Source organism: Camelus bactrianus, chromosome 3, assembly GCF_048773025.1.
Source record: "Camelus bactrianus isolate YW-2024 breed Bactrian camel chromosome 3, ASM4877302v1, whole genome shotgun sequence".
Taxonomy (NCBI): domain Eukaryota; kingdom Metazoa; phylum Chordata; class Mammalia; order Artiodactyla; family Camelidae; genus Camelus; species Camelus bactrianus.
Window position 1 is genome coordinate 125,253,893 of NC_133541.1, and position 17,357 is coordinate 125,271,249.

The 17,357-nt window shown below is 34.8% G+C and overlaps 1 pseudogene; it reads left to right on the top strand.

The window, feature by feature from the left end:
• Positions 1–17,357, top strand: part of LOC141577134 (early endosome antigen 1-like) — a 64,491-nt pseudogene that overhangs the window by 16,056 nt on the left and 31,078 nt on the right.

The window sequence follows — 17,357 nt, forward strand, 5'->3', positions numbered from 1 at the left end:
CTTTGGTTTAAAATCACTACCATTTTGTTTGCTTTAGATTCTGTAGATCAGCATTTTGGGCTAGGCTAAGCTGAGTGATTCTTCTGCTGGTCTCTCTTGGAGTTACTCATACAGCTGGAGATATCTGTGGTTTTGATTGGGATCATAGTCTACTGTGGCTTCACTCAGATTGCTGATTATATTCATTGAGCCACATATGTCCAAGGGTAGTATGGGCTTATATGGTGGCAGAAGAGTTTCCAGCAAGGAGTGAGCAAATCCCATTGTGCAAGCACTTCTCAGATCTTTGCTTTTATCTCATTTGCTACTCTGTCAATAGCCAAGGCAAGTCTGGCCAGCCCAGAGCCCATGTGGGAGAGGATTACACATAAAAATTACAAGGGCATTAAAACATAGGCACAGTTCATTGACGGTCATTACTATAACAACCTACCAGCACTTTCTTCCTCCTTGTATTATGAGTAAGGGTTACAGGAGAAGTATAAATAAAAGATATAATAGTTTTAAGAACAGAAATATTTCTTATCTAAGGAAAGGTTGTATGATGTTACCAAAGTTGGAAAGACTGATTTCATCGACACTTGCAAACTGTTGATTTTCTAGATTTTTAACTGACATTTTTCTGTATTAACTGACATTTTTCTGTAAAGAAGTTTTCAGTATCTTTCGGGGCTATTTGGTTGCTGTGAACTTCAGTGTATACTGGATGGGCAGGATAAACGCTTAATTCTTTTCCTTTAATTATGAATTTTCAGAGTAAGAGTTGATACACTACTCTAATAGTGATCAGTGAGGCTTGCTTATTTGTCTTTTGACTTTTTCTTTCTTCGAGAAAAGAGAACTCATGGATTTTTAACATATTTCATGAATTCATGGATTTATATATATTTAGTGGGTTTCAGTCATTTGAAGTCAGTGTGATTTTTTTTGATGTGCAGATTGTCCCAGCTGTGGCTAGTGGAAGTACCTTGAAGGTGACTTGTTATTTTGACTGGACCCTAACAGTGTTTGATAGTCTCTTTGCTTTGTGGCATAACAACATATCCCAGGTTTATCTTATAAAATTTCTCCTCCAGGCTGGAATAATCCATTTCTCCAAAGAGTCCTGGCTCTTTTAAATGGAGAATGCTGTTTAGATAGCGCTGTCTGGACATTTAGAGTGCTCATTGCTTCTCTGTTTTCATTGCTTTTAAGCTTTCAAGATTAGAACTAGGTTATATATACACATATACATATTGATAGATTTGAAAAGCAAAACAAGAGTTCAAATTTAAGATTATAAAATGCTTTTTCCTTATTTGAGTTTATATTTTTAAATTTTATACTGAATATCTTGGTTCTTAACATTAACACAATTTTCATAAATATATACATAAAATAGCTTTAAAATAACAATGTTAATATTGTTAATAAGATTACTGAATATGAATTTTACTTTTTTTTTTTAAAGCAATTCTGTTTATCTTTATACTATTGCTCACTAAGGCTATATAGTCAAAACACTGTTCTTAAAACACTTGAAATAATTATTTTCTTTGTGTGGCTATACCACTAGCTTGAGATTCAGTTATGTTTAGAAGTTTTTAAAAAATTTAAAAATTGTGGCAACATAAAATTCAGCGTTTTTATTTTAAAGCATACAATTTAGTGGCATTATGTACATTCATATTGTTGTGCAACCATCACAGCTATTTCCAGAATTTTTTAAAATCATTACCAAACTGAAATTCTGTATTATTAAACAATAACTCCTTATTCCCCTTACCCCTGGCCTCTGGCAACCACTATTTTATTTTTTGTCTTTATGAATTTGATTATTCTAGGACCTCATATTAGTGGAGTCACATATATTGGTCGTTTTGTGTCTGGCTTATATCATTTAGCTTAATACTTCCTAGGTATGTCCATGTTGTAGCATGATTAGAATTTCCTTCCTTTGAAAGGCTGAATAATAATCTATTGTATGTATATATCACATTTTGTTTATCCACATATCTATCAGTGGACATTTGGGTTGTTTCCACCTTTTTAGCTATTGTCAATAATGCTTCTATGAACAGTGATGTACAGATACCAATTTGTGTTTAGTTAGACTTTAGCTGAGGTTTTCAATAAATGAGGGTTATTAACTCAGCTAGAGAACATAGGAGGAAATGAACTTTTTCCCTAGGATGGTAGAACATTGAGATAAGTGGGTTTGATTTTGGATATGATTCATTTGAGGTGCTTTGGGAAATAAATTAGAAAGTAACTGGAATTGTGGTGTAGAGATAGAGTGCTAAATTAAGTCTTTTTTATAGTCTAGGTGAGAGATGATGACACCTTGAACTGAGTTAACGGCAAAGGAGATGGAGAAGGATAGATTCAAAATTAATGTAGATGATTGTCTATTCTACATTTTGAAATTCCAGTCTATCCCTTCCCACCCCCTACCCCCTTGGCAACCACAAGTTTGTATTCTATGTCTATGAGTCTGTTTCTGTTTTGTATTTATGATTTATTTGTTTGTTTGTTTTTAGGTTCCACATATAAGCGATCTCATATGGTATTTTTCTTTCTCTTTCTGGCTTACTTCACTTAGAATGAAATTCTCCAGGAGCATCCATGTTGCTGCAAATGGCGTTATGTTGTCGGTTTTTATGGCTGAATAGTATTCCATTGTATAAATATACCACCTCTTCTTTATCCAGTCATCTGTTGATGGACATTTAGGCTCTTTCCATGTCTTGGCTATTGTAAATAGTGCTACTATGAACATTGGGGTGCAGGTGTCATTTTGAAATAGGGTTCCTTCTGGATATATGCCCAGGAGCGGGATTCTTGGGTCATATGGTAAGTCTATTCCTAGTCTTTTGAGGAATCTCCATACTGTTTTCCACAGTGGCTGTACCAAACTGCATTCCCACCAGCCTCTCCAGCATTTGTCATTTGTGGATTTTTGAATGATGGCCATTCTGACTGGTGTGAGGTGATACCTCATTGTAGTTTTGATTTGCATTTCTCTGATAATTAGTTATATTGAGCATTTTTTCATGTACCTATTGATCATTTGTATTTATTCCTTGGAGAATTGCTTGTTTAGGTCTTCTGCCCATTTTTGGATTGGGTTGTTTGTTTTTTTCTTATTAACTCGTATGAGCTGCTTATATGTTCTGGAGATCAAGCCTTTGTCGGTTTCATTTGCAAAAATTTTCTCCCATTCCATAGGTTGTCTTTTTGTTTTACTTATGATTTCCTTTGCTGTGCAGAAGCTTGTAAGTTTAATTAGGTCCCATTTGTTTATTCTTCTATTTCTATTGCTTGGGTAGACTGTTCTAGGAGAACATTTTTGAGATGCATGTCAGATAATGTAGATGATTGAATTAACTTTGGATTGGATGTGACGTTTAAGGAAGAGAATAGTTAAGGGTAATGCTTTGGATTTAGGCAAGATGAGTATGTGATGTTTTTGTAATTTGAGATAGAGAATGCAGACAGGTAAAAGGTTTGTGGAAAAAGATAATGGATTTGGTTTTGAACAAAATGACTTAGGGGTGCTTCCAAGGCACTCTGGTAGAAATATTTAGCAGGACAGGAAAATATGAATTTGAAGTTCAGCAGAGATCTGGATTAGATTTAGCATTTTGTTTTTGTCTGCATTGGGGGTTATTAAAATTAAAGGAGTAAATGAGATCACTGAATAGTGTACAGTAAGCTAAGAGATTGAGCATGAAAACTCCCTGGGAAGCCCTGGAATGCTTTCCATGACATAAAAACAGTATCATTTGCAAATATACTTCTCAGTTCATCTGAATGTGGTAAGGTCTTAGCTCTTAATAGTAGTAAAGAGGTAGTGAGGGCCCTAAGAAATCTTCGATTATTGTTTTTAGTGCAAGGATCAGGTAATGTATTTAAAGCACCCTTCTTAGGGTCTGCATATAGTAGGTGGCTTTTCACATTTTTTGAATTTGTGAAAATTTTCCTAATTGGTTTCTATGGTGGGCTGAGGGTGAAATAGTGTGACAAAATCAGTGCTGAAAGTTACATTTTATAAGAAATCCTAATAGATGTCTTTTAAGTCCCCAAGGTTTTGAGGTTATATGTCATTTAATTTCTAATACTTGTATCCTTTCCATTTTCAGAAATAATTTTGCTAAGCATAAGGTGTGTTTAGTAGCCTATAACAATTTTTTTCAAATATTTTTTTAAAAGTAATAATTCATTTTTTAGTCAAGTCACCTTTGTGTGTGTGTGTGTGTGTGTGTGTGGCAATTAATCTATTATTAACTCAGCTTTTGCCTGTTTGTCTTATTTCCAGTCTAGTTTCAGAGTGTTATGGGTTGTTTATTTGCTTAGTAAGCGTTTACTATGTCTCTTTTGTGTACAAAGATTAGTTATCCTTTTAGTTAGTTTTAGTGCTTTGAAGCTAGGTAGAATTTAAAGATGAGGTTCTTTATTTCAGTAGCAATTAGGTTGTGAAACTGAGTTATTTTTCCAGTGAAATTCTTGTTCTCTTCCTGCTTGATCTTCTCTGGAGTAGAGTCATAAATAGTGGTAGGGGTGGGGAGATTATGTTGAGTTTGAAAGCTCTGACTCAGTATATCACCAGATATTAGAAAAACTTCTGTTCTTCATCTATAAAATAGTTGTTTTTTTATATGCTACTAGGCGTTTGTTTTGATTCTGGTCTTCTTTGCTATCAGATTTTCAGTCACAATTAGAAGACTTAGTTATTGGTTGCTTTGGATTAGAGCAGTGCAGTTATCATTTTCACAAGTTGATTGTTTAGATCAACTGAAATAGATCAAATATGCATTTCAAAGAAATTTCATGTTGTTAAAACTTGTATGATAGTGATACTTCCTTTCAAGGTATTGCATACAGTAAACAATGATAACTTCCCCCCCTGTGAAGTACTGTTTTTTCTTCAAAAACTTGCATGTGATTCTTTGAAAGCAGTTTTTGCAGATATTAATACTACTTTATGTTGATCTTATAGTTGTTGGTAGTAGGAATGTATTTTTATATTATCAACAACCTAGGGTAGCCAAATATATAGCAGGCACCAGTTCTTATTTGGTTGAAGTAAATACTTTGAATACCATATACATTTTTTTCCTCATACGATATAAACTTTTTTCCTTATATTTTCAAATTTTGATCTGTTTGGTGGAGGCCGCTAAGGAATAATGATAGGTGTTGGATAAATATAATCATCTAGATCTTTTTGCAAGCCCCAATTTTTTTACATTTAAAAAAGTCTGAAAATTAGAATAATATGACCATGCTAATAAAAAATTTTGGGGAGGAGGTAGGTGGGTGATTAACAAAATCATTAACACAAATCTCATCCTTTCAATAACATAGGGAAAAAATAGTAACAACAACAAAAATAACCCTAGCGTAAAATGCCTCAATCTCCTATGACCTTTCGAACTCTGTTTATGTCTTTACATAATTGAAGTCATAATATATGCAAATTTTGTACTTTTTACCTCTTGTACAAATTCAACATCATATCACATGTGTTGTAAATTTTCTCCACAACCTTCACTCTTGGCACTTTTAATTGTCAGGTTTGTTGAGTGTGTTTGTTACAATTTTGTTAACCTATTCTTTGTTTTGAAGATAGTCCACTTAAGATTTTATTATATAAGCTTGGGTGTGCAGCTTTATAATTTGACATATGTGTTTATTACAAAGTGGTCACCACCCCAGGTCTAGTTGCTGTCAATCACCATACAGTTGACCCTCTTTACCTATTTTCCCAACCTTCTTTACCTCTTGTAACTACTCATCTGTTCTCTGTATCTGAGTTTGTTTGTTTTTTTTAGGTTTCACATATGAGTGAAATCATGTAGTGTTTGTCTTTCTCCATCTGACTTATTTCATTTAGCATAGTCCATCATGCGCCAAGGTCCATCCATGTTATTGCAAATACTGCAGAATTTCATTTTTTATGGCTGACTAGTAGTCTAGTGTGTGTGTGTGTGTGTGTGTGTGTGTGTGTGTGTGTTTATCGCATCTTCTGTATCCATTCATCCATTGTTGGACACTTAGGTTGTTTTCATATCATGGCCATTGTAAGTAATGCTGTAATGAACATAGGGGTGCATATATCTTTATGAATTAGTGTTTCTGTATTTTTCAGATAAATACCCAGAAATGGAATAGCTGGGTCATATGGTAGTTCCATTCTTAATTTTTTGAGGACTCTCCATACTTTTTTTTCATAGTGGCTACACCAGTTTATAGTCAAATCACCAGTTTTCAGGGTTCCTTTTTCTCCACACCCTTTCCAACATTTGTTGTTTCTTGTCTTTTCTGACAGGTGTGAGGTGATATCTCATTATGGTTTTGATTTCCATTCGTCTAATAATTAGTGATATTGAACATCTTTTCTTGTGCCTGTTGGCACATGTCTTTGGAAACATGTCTGTTCAGATCCTCTGCTCATTTTTTTAATTGAGTTGTTTTTTGGTTGTTGAGTTGTGAGTTCTTTGTATATTTGGATAATAACCCCTTATCGAGTATATAATTTGTAGATACATTCTTCCATTCAGTAGATTGCCTTTTTGTTTTGATGATAGTTTCCTTTGCTGTACAGAAGATTTTTAGTTTGATACAGTCCCATTTGTGTATTTTTGCTTTTATTTCCCTTACCTTTGGAGTCAGATCCACAGAAACTGATGTCAGTGAAGTTACTGCCCATGTTTTCTTCTAAAAATTTCATGGTTTCAGGTTTTACATTCAAATCTTTAATCCATTTTGAGTTGTTTCATTCTTTTGCACGTGGCTGTCCACATATGTGTGGGTTTACATTGCTGGGCTCTCAATTCTGTTTCATTGACATGTGTGTCTGTTTTTGTGCCAGTGCCACACTGTTTTGATTACTGTAGCTTCATAGTATTGTTTGAAATCAGGGAGCATGACACCTCCATTGTTTTCTTCTTAATATTATTTTGACTATTTGGGGTCTTTCATGGTTCCATACAAATTTTAGAATTATTCTAGTTCTGTGAAATATGCCGTTAGAACTTCAATAGGGATTGCATTGAATCTGTAGATTGCTGTGGGAAGTATGGACAATTTAAGAATATTAATTCTTCCTATCAGTGACTGTGGAATGTCTTTCCATTTGTATCTTCCTCAGTTTCATTCATCATTGTCTTTTGGTTTTTCACTGTACAGGTCTTTTACCTCTTTGGTTAAATTTATTCTTAGTTATTTTATTCTTTTTGATGTAATTGTAACTGGGGTTGTTTTGTTAGTTTCTCTCTGTGATATTTGCTATTGGTGTAGAAATGCTACAGATTTCTGTATGTTGAGTTTATATCCTGTGACTTCACTGAATTCATTTATTAGTGCTAACTGTGTGTATGTGTGTGTAGTCTTTCTGGTGTTCTATATATAGTATCATGTCATCTGCAAAAATAGTGATGGTTTTACTTCTATTTTTCAGATTTGGATGCTTTTTTCTTTCCTTAATTTTTTATTAAATTAAATTAAATTTTATTTTATTTTACTTTGCCTACTTGCTTTGGCTAGGATTTCCAATGGTATGTTAAATAAAAGTGTCTATAGTGGGTATCCTTGTCTTATTTCCTGATCTTAGAGGAAATGCTTTCAGCTTTTCACTGTTGAGTGTGATATTAGCTGTGGATCTGTCCTATATGGCCTTTATTTTGTTGAGGTACATTTCCTCTATACCTACTTTGTTGAGAGTTTTTGTCATAGATGGATGTTGAATTTTGTCAAATGCTTTTTCTGCATCTATTGAGATAACAGTATAATTTTTATCCTTCATTTTGTTAATATGTATCATGTTGATTGCTTTGTGGATGTTGAATGATCTTTGCATCTTGGAATAAATCCTACTTGATTATAGTGCATGCTCCTTTTAATGTATTGTTAGATTCAGTTTGCTAATATTTTGTTGAAGATTTTTGCATCTATGTTCATCAAAGAAATTGGCCTGTAATTTTCTTTTTTGTCTGATTTAGGTATCAGGTTAATGCTAGCTTCAGTGGGGGTGTGACCATTGGCGCTAACAGGTTGGATGGAGAATTCCAAAATGGTGCCAGCCAGCACTGGTATTAGCAAAGTAGCCTGAGATCACATAAATGGCTCCTGCCAGTGACTCAGTCCCTGGGGGTGTGCCAACTGGTTCCTGCCCCTCCAGCAGATGCTTCAAGGCTAGTAGGTGAGTCCCCTTTACCCATTGTTCATGCACTTTACAGCTTGGTGTTTTTGCACTGGTTTTCAGGTCAAATGAGTCTTTGTGCAAGTCCTTTAAGAGCAGATTTTCTATTCCCTATAGTTTTCTAGTTTTCCCAGGCATATTCCCCATTGGTTTTCAAACCCAGATGTTTTGGTTCTCATCTCTCATGCAGGGTGTAGGCATTGGGGTGCTTAATGTGATGCTTAAATCCCTTGCTTCTCAGGGGAAAGATCTATTCCTTTGTGATCCCTCCCAATTGTGGCTTGCTGTAGTTTTGGTTTTGTGACTGCCTCTCCTATCCATCTCATTGCTGTCCTTTTACCCTTTGCTGTGGAGGTTCTGTTCATTCAGTTTCCAGGTCCCTTTCTGGGAGAACTATTCCATAGGTAAGTGTATATTTGTTGTGTCTGTGGGTGGAGGTTCATTCAGGATCTTTTTACACCATCATCTTGAACCCTCCAAACTGTCTCTGACAATGGAATATTAAGTATTGGAGATAGATTGGTAATGGTTAGTATGGTGGTAGATGGATGGGTGACTAGATAATGTGTGTTGTGTTGATCTTTTTAGCTCCCCTCAAATAATTGTAGTTTAGTTGGTGTAGTAGAGATCAATGCAAGAGGAATTAAAATTTTAGCATTTTGGTTCTGCTTCCTTTTTTTTTTTTAACAGTACAATTTTGAGAAATCTTTTAGCTGCTTTGTGATATTTTCTCTCTTTTCTTATCTATAGAGATAACATTATCCCTGCCTCTCTCAGAGATGTCATTGTGATTAAATAAGATATTCTGTGAAAGTGAGATGAGGATGATAAAGCACTATATACAAAAATAAACTTTATTAGTTTCAAAAAAACTAAAACTGAGAGAATCCAGGTAGAGATCTTGATAAAATATTAGGTACAGTTGGTCTCCAGTAAAGGATAGCTTCTACTACTGTTTGTTATTATTGAGAGGATGTCTACTTTTATGTATAAGGCTAGCCTTGATTACTGTTTAGGTTATTAAATAGTTTATGAATATATTGTTAATATTTAATTTGATTTTCCCCCTTCTGCTTGTGTTTCAGACTCCTGGGAGAGTTGGCTCTCAAGGTTCTGATTTAGATTCATCAGCAGCTCCTGTAAACACTGTGGATGTCACTAATGAAAGCTCTTCAGAGGTATGAAAATAAAATTTTACAATAAAATTCAATATTTAAGGAAAAATAGCAAATATTTCAAGTAACAACTGGTAATTTAAACTTTTGTAGAAAAAGTTCTCAGAAATCTTTCTTACAAATTGAAAAGCACCTTTTGAATCATATTTATGGATAGCTATTTGTGCTTAGTTGAGACTGAGAAAGTGTATATTAAGACCGAAAAATAGTAGTACCAATTTGTCTTTAATGTTAATGTCATCTCAACTTAATGAAGATTTTTAAATCTGTGAAGAATTACAGTTGATTAGTATCTAATTATGTTTGTACTGTCATGAACTACTAAGCTAATGAAAGATTAGATTAGCTATAAAGTTTATACATTATTTGTTGTCTTCATTTATGACTTTGTAAGAACTTTTATCTTTGATAACTTATTGAAAATTAATGGATAAAGTAAATAAGTCTAAAAAAACCCTCATTTTTCCAAAAGTCAGCCTTAGTAGTTGCTTTATTATTATTAGTTTTAACAAACAATATATGATCATCACAGAAAAAGGAGGTAAGATGAGAGAAGAACATAAAAACCACCCATAATACTGCCCCTAAGAGATTGATACACTTGTGTTTCTGCTCTGACAGTTTTTGTCAGTTGTCCCTTTCTGAATCTAACTGTACTATCTACCCAGTCCCCTTTTCTCTACTCTTCCCCACCTCTTGGTTGGTGAGTCTATTTTTGTGTTTGTTTCTGGGTATGTCTCTATCCATTCATCTTTCTGTTTTGTCTCTTTCTGGCCATCTGTCTTCATGTATATGTGTATTAACTGTAATATGATGTAACAAGACTGTGAAAGTGAGAAGGAAAGTATCAGTTGAACTTTATATTATGAGCAAGTTTAAGGAAATACATTCAAGGAAAACATTCCAAACTGTGTTCATGATGTGATGAGCTCAGAGTGCTCAGTTGTAACCCTGGAAAGGAGTTTAGTAGTAATTGCTGACCTCATTCAGACCAAAAACAACAAAGAATCTCCAAAAGGTAGTGAGCAGTGGCTGGTAATCCTGCTGTGCTTTCTTATCAGGGTCCCTTTTCTGTTGTCTGTGATAGCTGTACTCTCTCTGTTATCCTTAAATCTTCTGTGTGTCTTACCTTATTCTCACCTTCCTTTGGTCACTCTCAACATCATTGAGAAAATAGGAACCATTAGATGAATGTGCTCATTTTGTCACTAAAAGCTATACTTGCACCTCTGTTCTTTTTCTTACTTTTGTATGTGAAAGACAGGTCTCTTTTGCTATCAGACTTCAGTCATTTTGCTTTTGCTCTGGATTCCATTCTCTCTCATATTCTCAGCTTATCATCTTTCCCTCCTACGATTTTGATTTTTACCCATGCCACAAATTATTCCCATCAGCGTATAAATACTGCTTTAGAGGTGCCATTAACCTGAGACTCCCTTAAATTAAGTTTGGTGCTTGAAATTCTTCAGATTACTCACTAGCGTAAAATCCAACTACCCACCCAAGGGTTATTGGTGATTATGAATTCTCAGGAGATGTTGTTTTTTCCGTTAGCCCATGCTAAGGTACAGACTTGTTTAAGATGTTGGTCGATGTCTCTCCCCCTCCCTCAGTCTCTTTTTTTCTTAATCTTTCTCTCAGGTTATTTCCCTTTTACTCTGAAGTTGGCTTCCCACTTTGAACAAACTCTAGGTTTTAACATTGTTCCTTTAGCAGCCATCTAAATGAAATTTGAAATATGGCTTCCAGGATTTTAAAGAAATAGAAATAAAGCAATACCTTGCTTTAGTGCTCATTTTTCTCACATTTTATATATTATTACGTATAATAATATATATAACAGTATCTTAGTATAGGCTATTATAACAAAAGCACTGAGTAGCTTAAACAATAAACATTTATTTCTCACAGTTCTAGAGACTGGGATGTTCAAGATCAAAGATCGGCAGATTCTTTGTCTGATGGAGGCTTGCTTCTTGGTTTATAGATGGCTGTCCTCACATGGTAGAAGGGGTTTGAGAGCTCTCTGGGGTCTCTTTTATAAGGGTACTAATCTTACTCATGATGGCTCTACTCTAATGACTGAATTATCTCCCAAAGATCCCATCTCCTAGTACCATCGCATTGGGGATTAAGATTTCAACAAATGAATTTTGAGGGTAGATAAACATTCAGTCTATAACAAATATATAATACATATAATATATAATGTAATAAGTGATTTTTTATGTCAGTTGTTCTTGTCAGGGTAGTTGTTCAGACTATTTACTATATCACATTGCAGAAGCAAATGTCTTTATTTACTCTTTAACCCTTTCCAGTCTGGTTTCCATCCTTAGTATTCACTGAAAGCACTCACTAATGACCACCATATTACCAAATCCAATCTTCGTTTTTCTGCTCCTTTGGCTAGGGAGAGCAGCCTTTTCTTGTGGTGCTGTCCACTGGTAAGTGGTAAGGGTCCACTGAAGTTTCCAGGTTGCCGGCTTCTCTAGCACCTAGTTTAGAATATATGATGCAAAAAGAAAATGCAGAGTACTCACCACTGTCTCAGTCCTTGGCTTCTGAGCTCCTTAGCTGGTCTGTGTTTCTCTCTTTATCTGTCAAAATTGTCTTATGTTTGTTTTATATATAATGCCTAGGGATTTTAGCTGTGTTTAGCTGGAAGAATAAAGAAGGGTATCTATTCCATTTTATCTGGAACTGGAAATCTGACCACTTAAAAAACTGAATTATCTTTTTATTAATGAATTGTAAGATGACTTTATCTATTCTGAGTACAAGTCCTTTGTCAGTGTTTTGATTGCCTCCTATTCACCCCATTGCTAAGGGAAGCCCCTCCCTAGACTTATGGGGATGGCTCAACACATAATTAACCTGACACTCGATAAGTGAGATCAACAGCAGTTTATTATTCACATATACTCACAGCCCAGGTGAGGAGGACACTGTGTGCCAAGTAGGGCCACACAAGGATTGCACTTGGGGAAGAAACGAACACTCAGAGGCTGTGAGAAGCAGTCATTATAGTATCAGGAAGGTGAGGTGTCTGCTTCCTACAGGAGATGTGATTGGCTTGTTTGAATAATTCCAGGGACTGGTAGGAAACTGAAACCTGCTGCTCAGGCTTAAGCAGGCCCTGTGCCTGCTCCCAGTGAAGAGGAGGGTTTTTGGGCTAGAGGACCTTATCTGCTGGAGCAGAGTAAGGAGGGGAGCTTGTAGTTAGATCATTGAAGCTCTTCCAGTTTCACCAGTTGTCAAGGCAGCATATAATATTGGGCCTTAATTTTAGGCCTTATACCACAATCAGAAATATGTGTTGTGTATATTTTTTTTACAATCTGGCTTGTTTTTCATTTTGTTAATGATGTCTTTCAAAGGGAAGAAGATTTAAATTTTGGTGAAGTGCAGTTTGTCATCCTTTTCTTTTATGGTTAGTGCTTTTTGGGTTCTGCAAAATTTTTTGCCTACCCCAAGACTGCAAAACTTTCTCCTGATTAAAAAAATAAAACCCAAGCTACAAGGATACAGTGTACAACACAGGGAATGTAGCTAATATTTTATAGTAACTATAAATGGAGTATAACCTTTAAAAATTGTGAATCATACTGTACACCTGTAACATATAATATTGTACATCAACTATATTTCAGAAAAAAAGACTGAAGGATGAAAAAATCATTTTAGCATTTACATTTAAGTCTGTGGTTTCTTTTAAATTCTTATGTATGGTATGAGGTACTGGTTGAGTTTCATTTTTTCCATGTGAATATGGAAATCACATTTCCCCCCATATGCCTGTCAGGACCATTTGTTGAAAATGTTACCTTTCCCCATGGCATTAAATTTTTACTTTTGTGGGAAATCAGTCAACCTTATATATGTGGTTTTTTTTTTTCTTTAATGTTCTTTGATCCAGGCATAATGAACTCCTAATTTTAAGGTGTTCCAAGTTTTTTCTTATCTTTGGACTTTTGAATATGCTGATCTCTATGCCTTACTTGTTCTTGGCTTTTCATTTTTCTTGGTTAACATCTGGTTATCCTTCAAGTCTCATCGCAGATAATTACTTTTTTTCAGTAAACTTTCCTTGGCTCACATGTAGGATGGAGACTTCTTCCATGTTCTTCTATGGAAAAGTATTCCTTATCCTTTTGGTAATGACTATTATTATGAGATTCAGTTCTTGGTCGAATATTTATTATTGCCAGACACTGTTCTGAATGCTGAAGATATGGCAGTGAGTGAAATAGTAAAAAGTTTTTATCTTGGTGAAACCTATATTCTAGTGGGTAGAAACAGGCAAAAAACCCAAATCACACTAAAATTGTACAGAAGGAGGCAGTGTTATTTTGAAAAATAAAAGCAGGGAAGGGGGCACAGAAAGTATTTTGGGTGGGTGCGATTTCAAATAGGATTGTCAGGGAAGATGTTTCTAAGAAAGTGGATAGCTCAGAAAGAACTAAAGGAAGTGAGGAAATGAGTCATGTGAACTTCTGGAACAAGCATGTTGCAGGCATGTGGAACAAGTAGACAGTCTCCGAGGTGGGAGCATGCCTGGCGTGATGAAAAAGCCAGGAAGCTTTTGTGGCTCCAGCACAGTGAGTGTGAGGGGAGGCTGGGATAGTGAGGTAATGAGGCCCACCTCATAGGGCCATTTGGCTTTTGTAACAACTTAGGTGTTTTACTCTTGGTGAGATGGGAAGTCACTTGGGAGTTTTGTGCAGTGAAACGACAAAATTTATTTACGTTTTTGTAGGATACACTCTAGCTGCTCTGTGGAAAATAAAATTGTTAGTGGGGTAAGGGTAGAAGCAGAGAGACTGTTGGAAGTCTATTGCAGTGATCCATGTACACTGTGAGGGTGGTTTGGATCAAGCGATAACAGTAAAGGTCCTGAGATTCTGAATATATTTTGAAGGTAGTTTTAATAGGATTTTCTGATTAGTGGAGTGTAAAATGTGATTATTTTCTTTAGTAAATTTTTCAAGAACCCTGCAAGCTTATTGAGAGTAGGGACTTCATTTTATTTTACCATTGTGTTCTCAGCACGGTAGCATAATGACCTAGTAATCACACTCAGTAAATACTTTTTGAATGAATGATTGAATGATATGCGGATGCTTACAGTGAAGAAATGAGTAAAATGGTAGGCAGCATAAATATATTGTGGTAAAAATGCAACAGTGCATTCTTTTGAAAAATTATTGTGTAGTTTTAGTACTCGGGACTGTGGTTGCCTGGAAGACAGCACTTTCATCAGTAAAAAGAAAAAAAGTGAATTCATGTTCCTTACTTTCATCCCCTAGCTAGTCCCATTTAAGGGTTGTTAACAAAAGGAACAATGATATTAATGATAGCTAACATTTATTGAATGTTTTCTTTATATCAGATGCTGTGATAAGCACTTAGCATTTATTATTTCATTTAAATCTCATGTGACTCCCCCATATGAAGTAGGTGTTATTTTTACCTCCTTTAAGATGAAGAAATTGAAGGTCATACATGCTACTAAGAGTGGTATGAATCCAGGTTTCAAGCCCAGAACTGGCTTTTAACTGCTACCCTGCCTTGCTTCTCACTTTGGAACATTTGTTTGCAGTCTTCTTGCTTGCTATGGTCCTAAGTGATGTTAGAGACTCAAGGAACATCTTAGCCTCCCAGTTCTTAATGTTATCAGTGCCAATGATCTTTATTACCTCTTTTCTAGTTACTCAAGCCCATGGTAGTACCTTCCATCTTCTTATCAGGTAGAATAGTTTCATCTGAAATGTTAAATAAAATCGTATCTCTGCATTCTTTACCTTAACCGCTTGTCCTCGCAAAAACTTTTTCTCTCCTCACTACTTAACTTCTTTGGCCTTACTGAGTATTTCAGGTTTTTAATTTCTATTTTTTATTCTAGTCTCTCAGCCTTTCTTAGCTTCATTTCCTTTACTCTCTAACTGTACATCCAATGACAGTTAATATTTGTTTAGCACTTATAATGTCTCAGGCACTGTACTAAGCATTTTATATACTATACAATAACTCTAGAAGAACAGATACTAATATCAGCCCCATTTTATAGATGAGGAAATGATATTTAGCAAAATAAAGTGACTTTTAAAATTCATATAGTCAATATTGGTTGTGACTCAAAACCACATCTATTTTTGACACCAAACCCATAACATTATAAACTTTATAACCTATTGTCCTTCACCACTGTCTTCATTTAATTTACTTTCTCCTTGATCCTCTCAATTCCTCTATCCTCTTATCCTTTTACTGTTCCTGTCTGACAAAACCCCAAACCAAAGATAAGTGTAACATCTCACATTTAAAATATAGATATTGTTAGGTATAGGGATTTTGGGAAATTGTTTTTAAATGATTTTATTTGGCTCATAAAGTTAGAATAAAAGGTTACCTACTAGAAACCTACCTACTGGAACACATGGGTGTGGACAAGAAGAATCTTAGGCTAGTGGAATATGGTGAAGACTAAAAATTGCTTTCATCATAAGAATTTTTTTTTGTTGAGAATGTTATCTTACATAAAGGTATTTGTTAAAACTGCCAGTCATTTCTTGATCTAAAATAAAAACTAGTTTGCCAATAATGGCTCTCAGATAAGCAAGAACGAAGTATTATAAACAAAAAGAGTAGTTATATTCCAACTGAAGCAGCTGGTTACTATAATACTGAACCAGAGGAAACTTGTAGCATGAGGATGGAAACTAATTTTCAAAGTCCTACTTTGGATAGGTCTTTCACCTTTCGTGCAGTTACTGCTTAAAAATTTCCTTTCTATATACTAAAAAGAGATATACTAATTATTTTCCTGTTATGTCTGTTTTTACTGTCTATATTTTGTTTCATAAATAACTTTATGTATATCCTCCTAAAAGTTGTTATTTCACAGGGTTTCATCTGTCCATTATGTATGAAAAGATGTATAACTGCTATTGATTTGTCGGAGCATTACCAGAAAGTGCACGCTGAAAATGAGACAAGAGGACAGGAACTTCTTAATGACTCCAGTGTTACTGTGGGTCCTATATATTTTGTTTTAGCAGCTTGGTTATGGGTTGCTCAAAATAGCTTTGTTTTTCCTGGCCTTGGTGTTGCTTAATTTTTTATGCTACAAGGGAATATGGATTGCTTTAATTATGCATGCTTTAAAGAAGCTTCAATAAGGAAAAGAGGCTCTTGGGAAGTTGGCTTGGCTATTCTTTGTGAATCTGTAAACAAATATAAACATTTAAGTTAATATTTTTGCATAAATTTTGCCATGAAATTTGAAATATAAAGTGAGTTTTTTATTCAATAATTATATCTTTATTAGTTAATGTTTTATCGGTGAATATATTACAATGTTTTAGATTAATGCTTTACTCTTAAAGACGACTTTGCATGTGAACTGTCACTGTCTTTATTTGGGAAAATACACTGCATTAGAACCTGGGTCTACCACTGTTTCAACCTCTGTTTTGACTACCCAGACCTGATGGAAAGAATGAGGCATACTTACCATGAACTGTGGGTTACCCAAATGTTTCTCTGTAGTGTGTGGGGCATATCTAAGCATATCTAAGGCTAGGGGTGGGAACCAGTGAGGGGAATTGTTGCCAATTTTTAGGCTGGAAACAGTTTCTCAGATGATCCTGCTATGTCTCTTCCTTTGAAAATGACTACAGTATTCTATAACCAAATAGAGGCATAGATTTTAAAAAATTCTTCTATAAGTTTTATAAAAGAATGAAACTTTTTTTTAACCATGAAAGACAAAAAAATCACACTTACTTTTTCCTATGAGATAATGACATATAAGGAACACAATCTCACCAAACCTCCACTTATTTAACACATTAATAGAGTACCTCTTATGTTCCAGGTATTTTGGTAGATAAAAGGGATAAAAAAAAAAAGGTAAATAAGATATGATCTCTATGCCAGGAAGTTTCTATGATACATATTTGCAAAAGAGTGCAATGTCTAATTCAACTTAAGGGAAA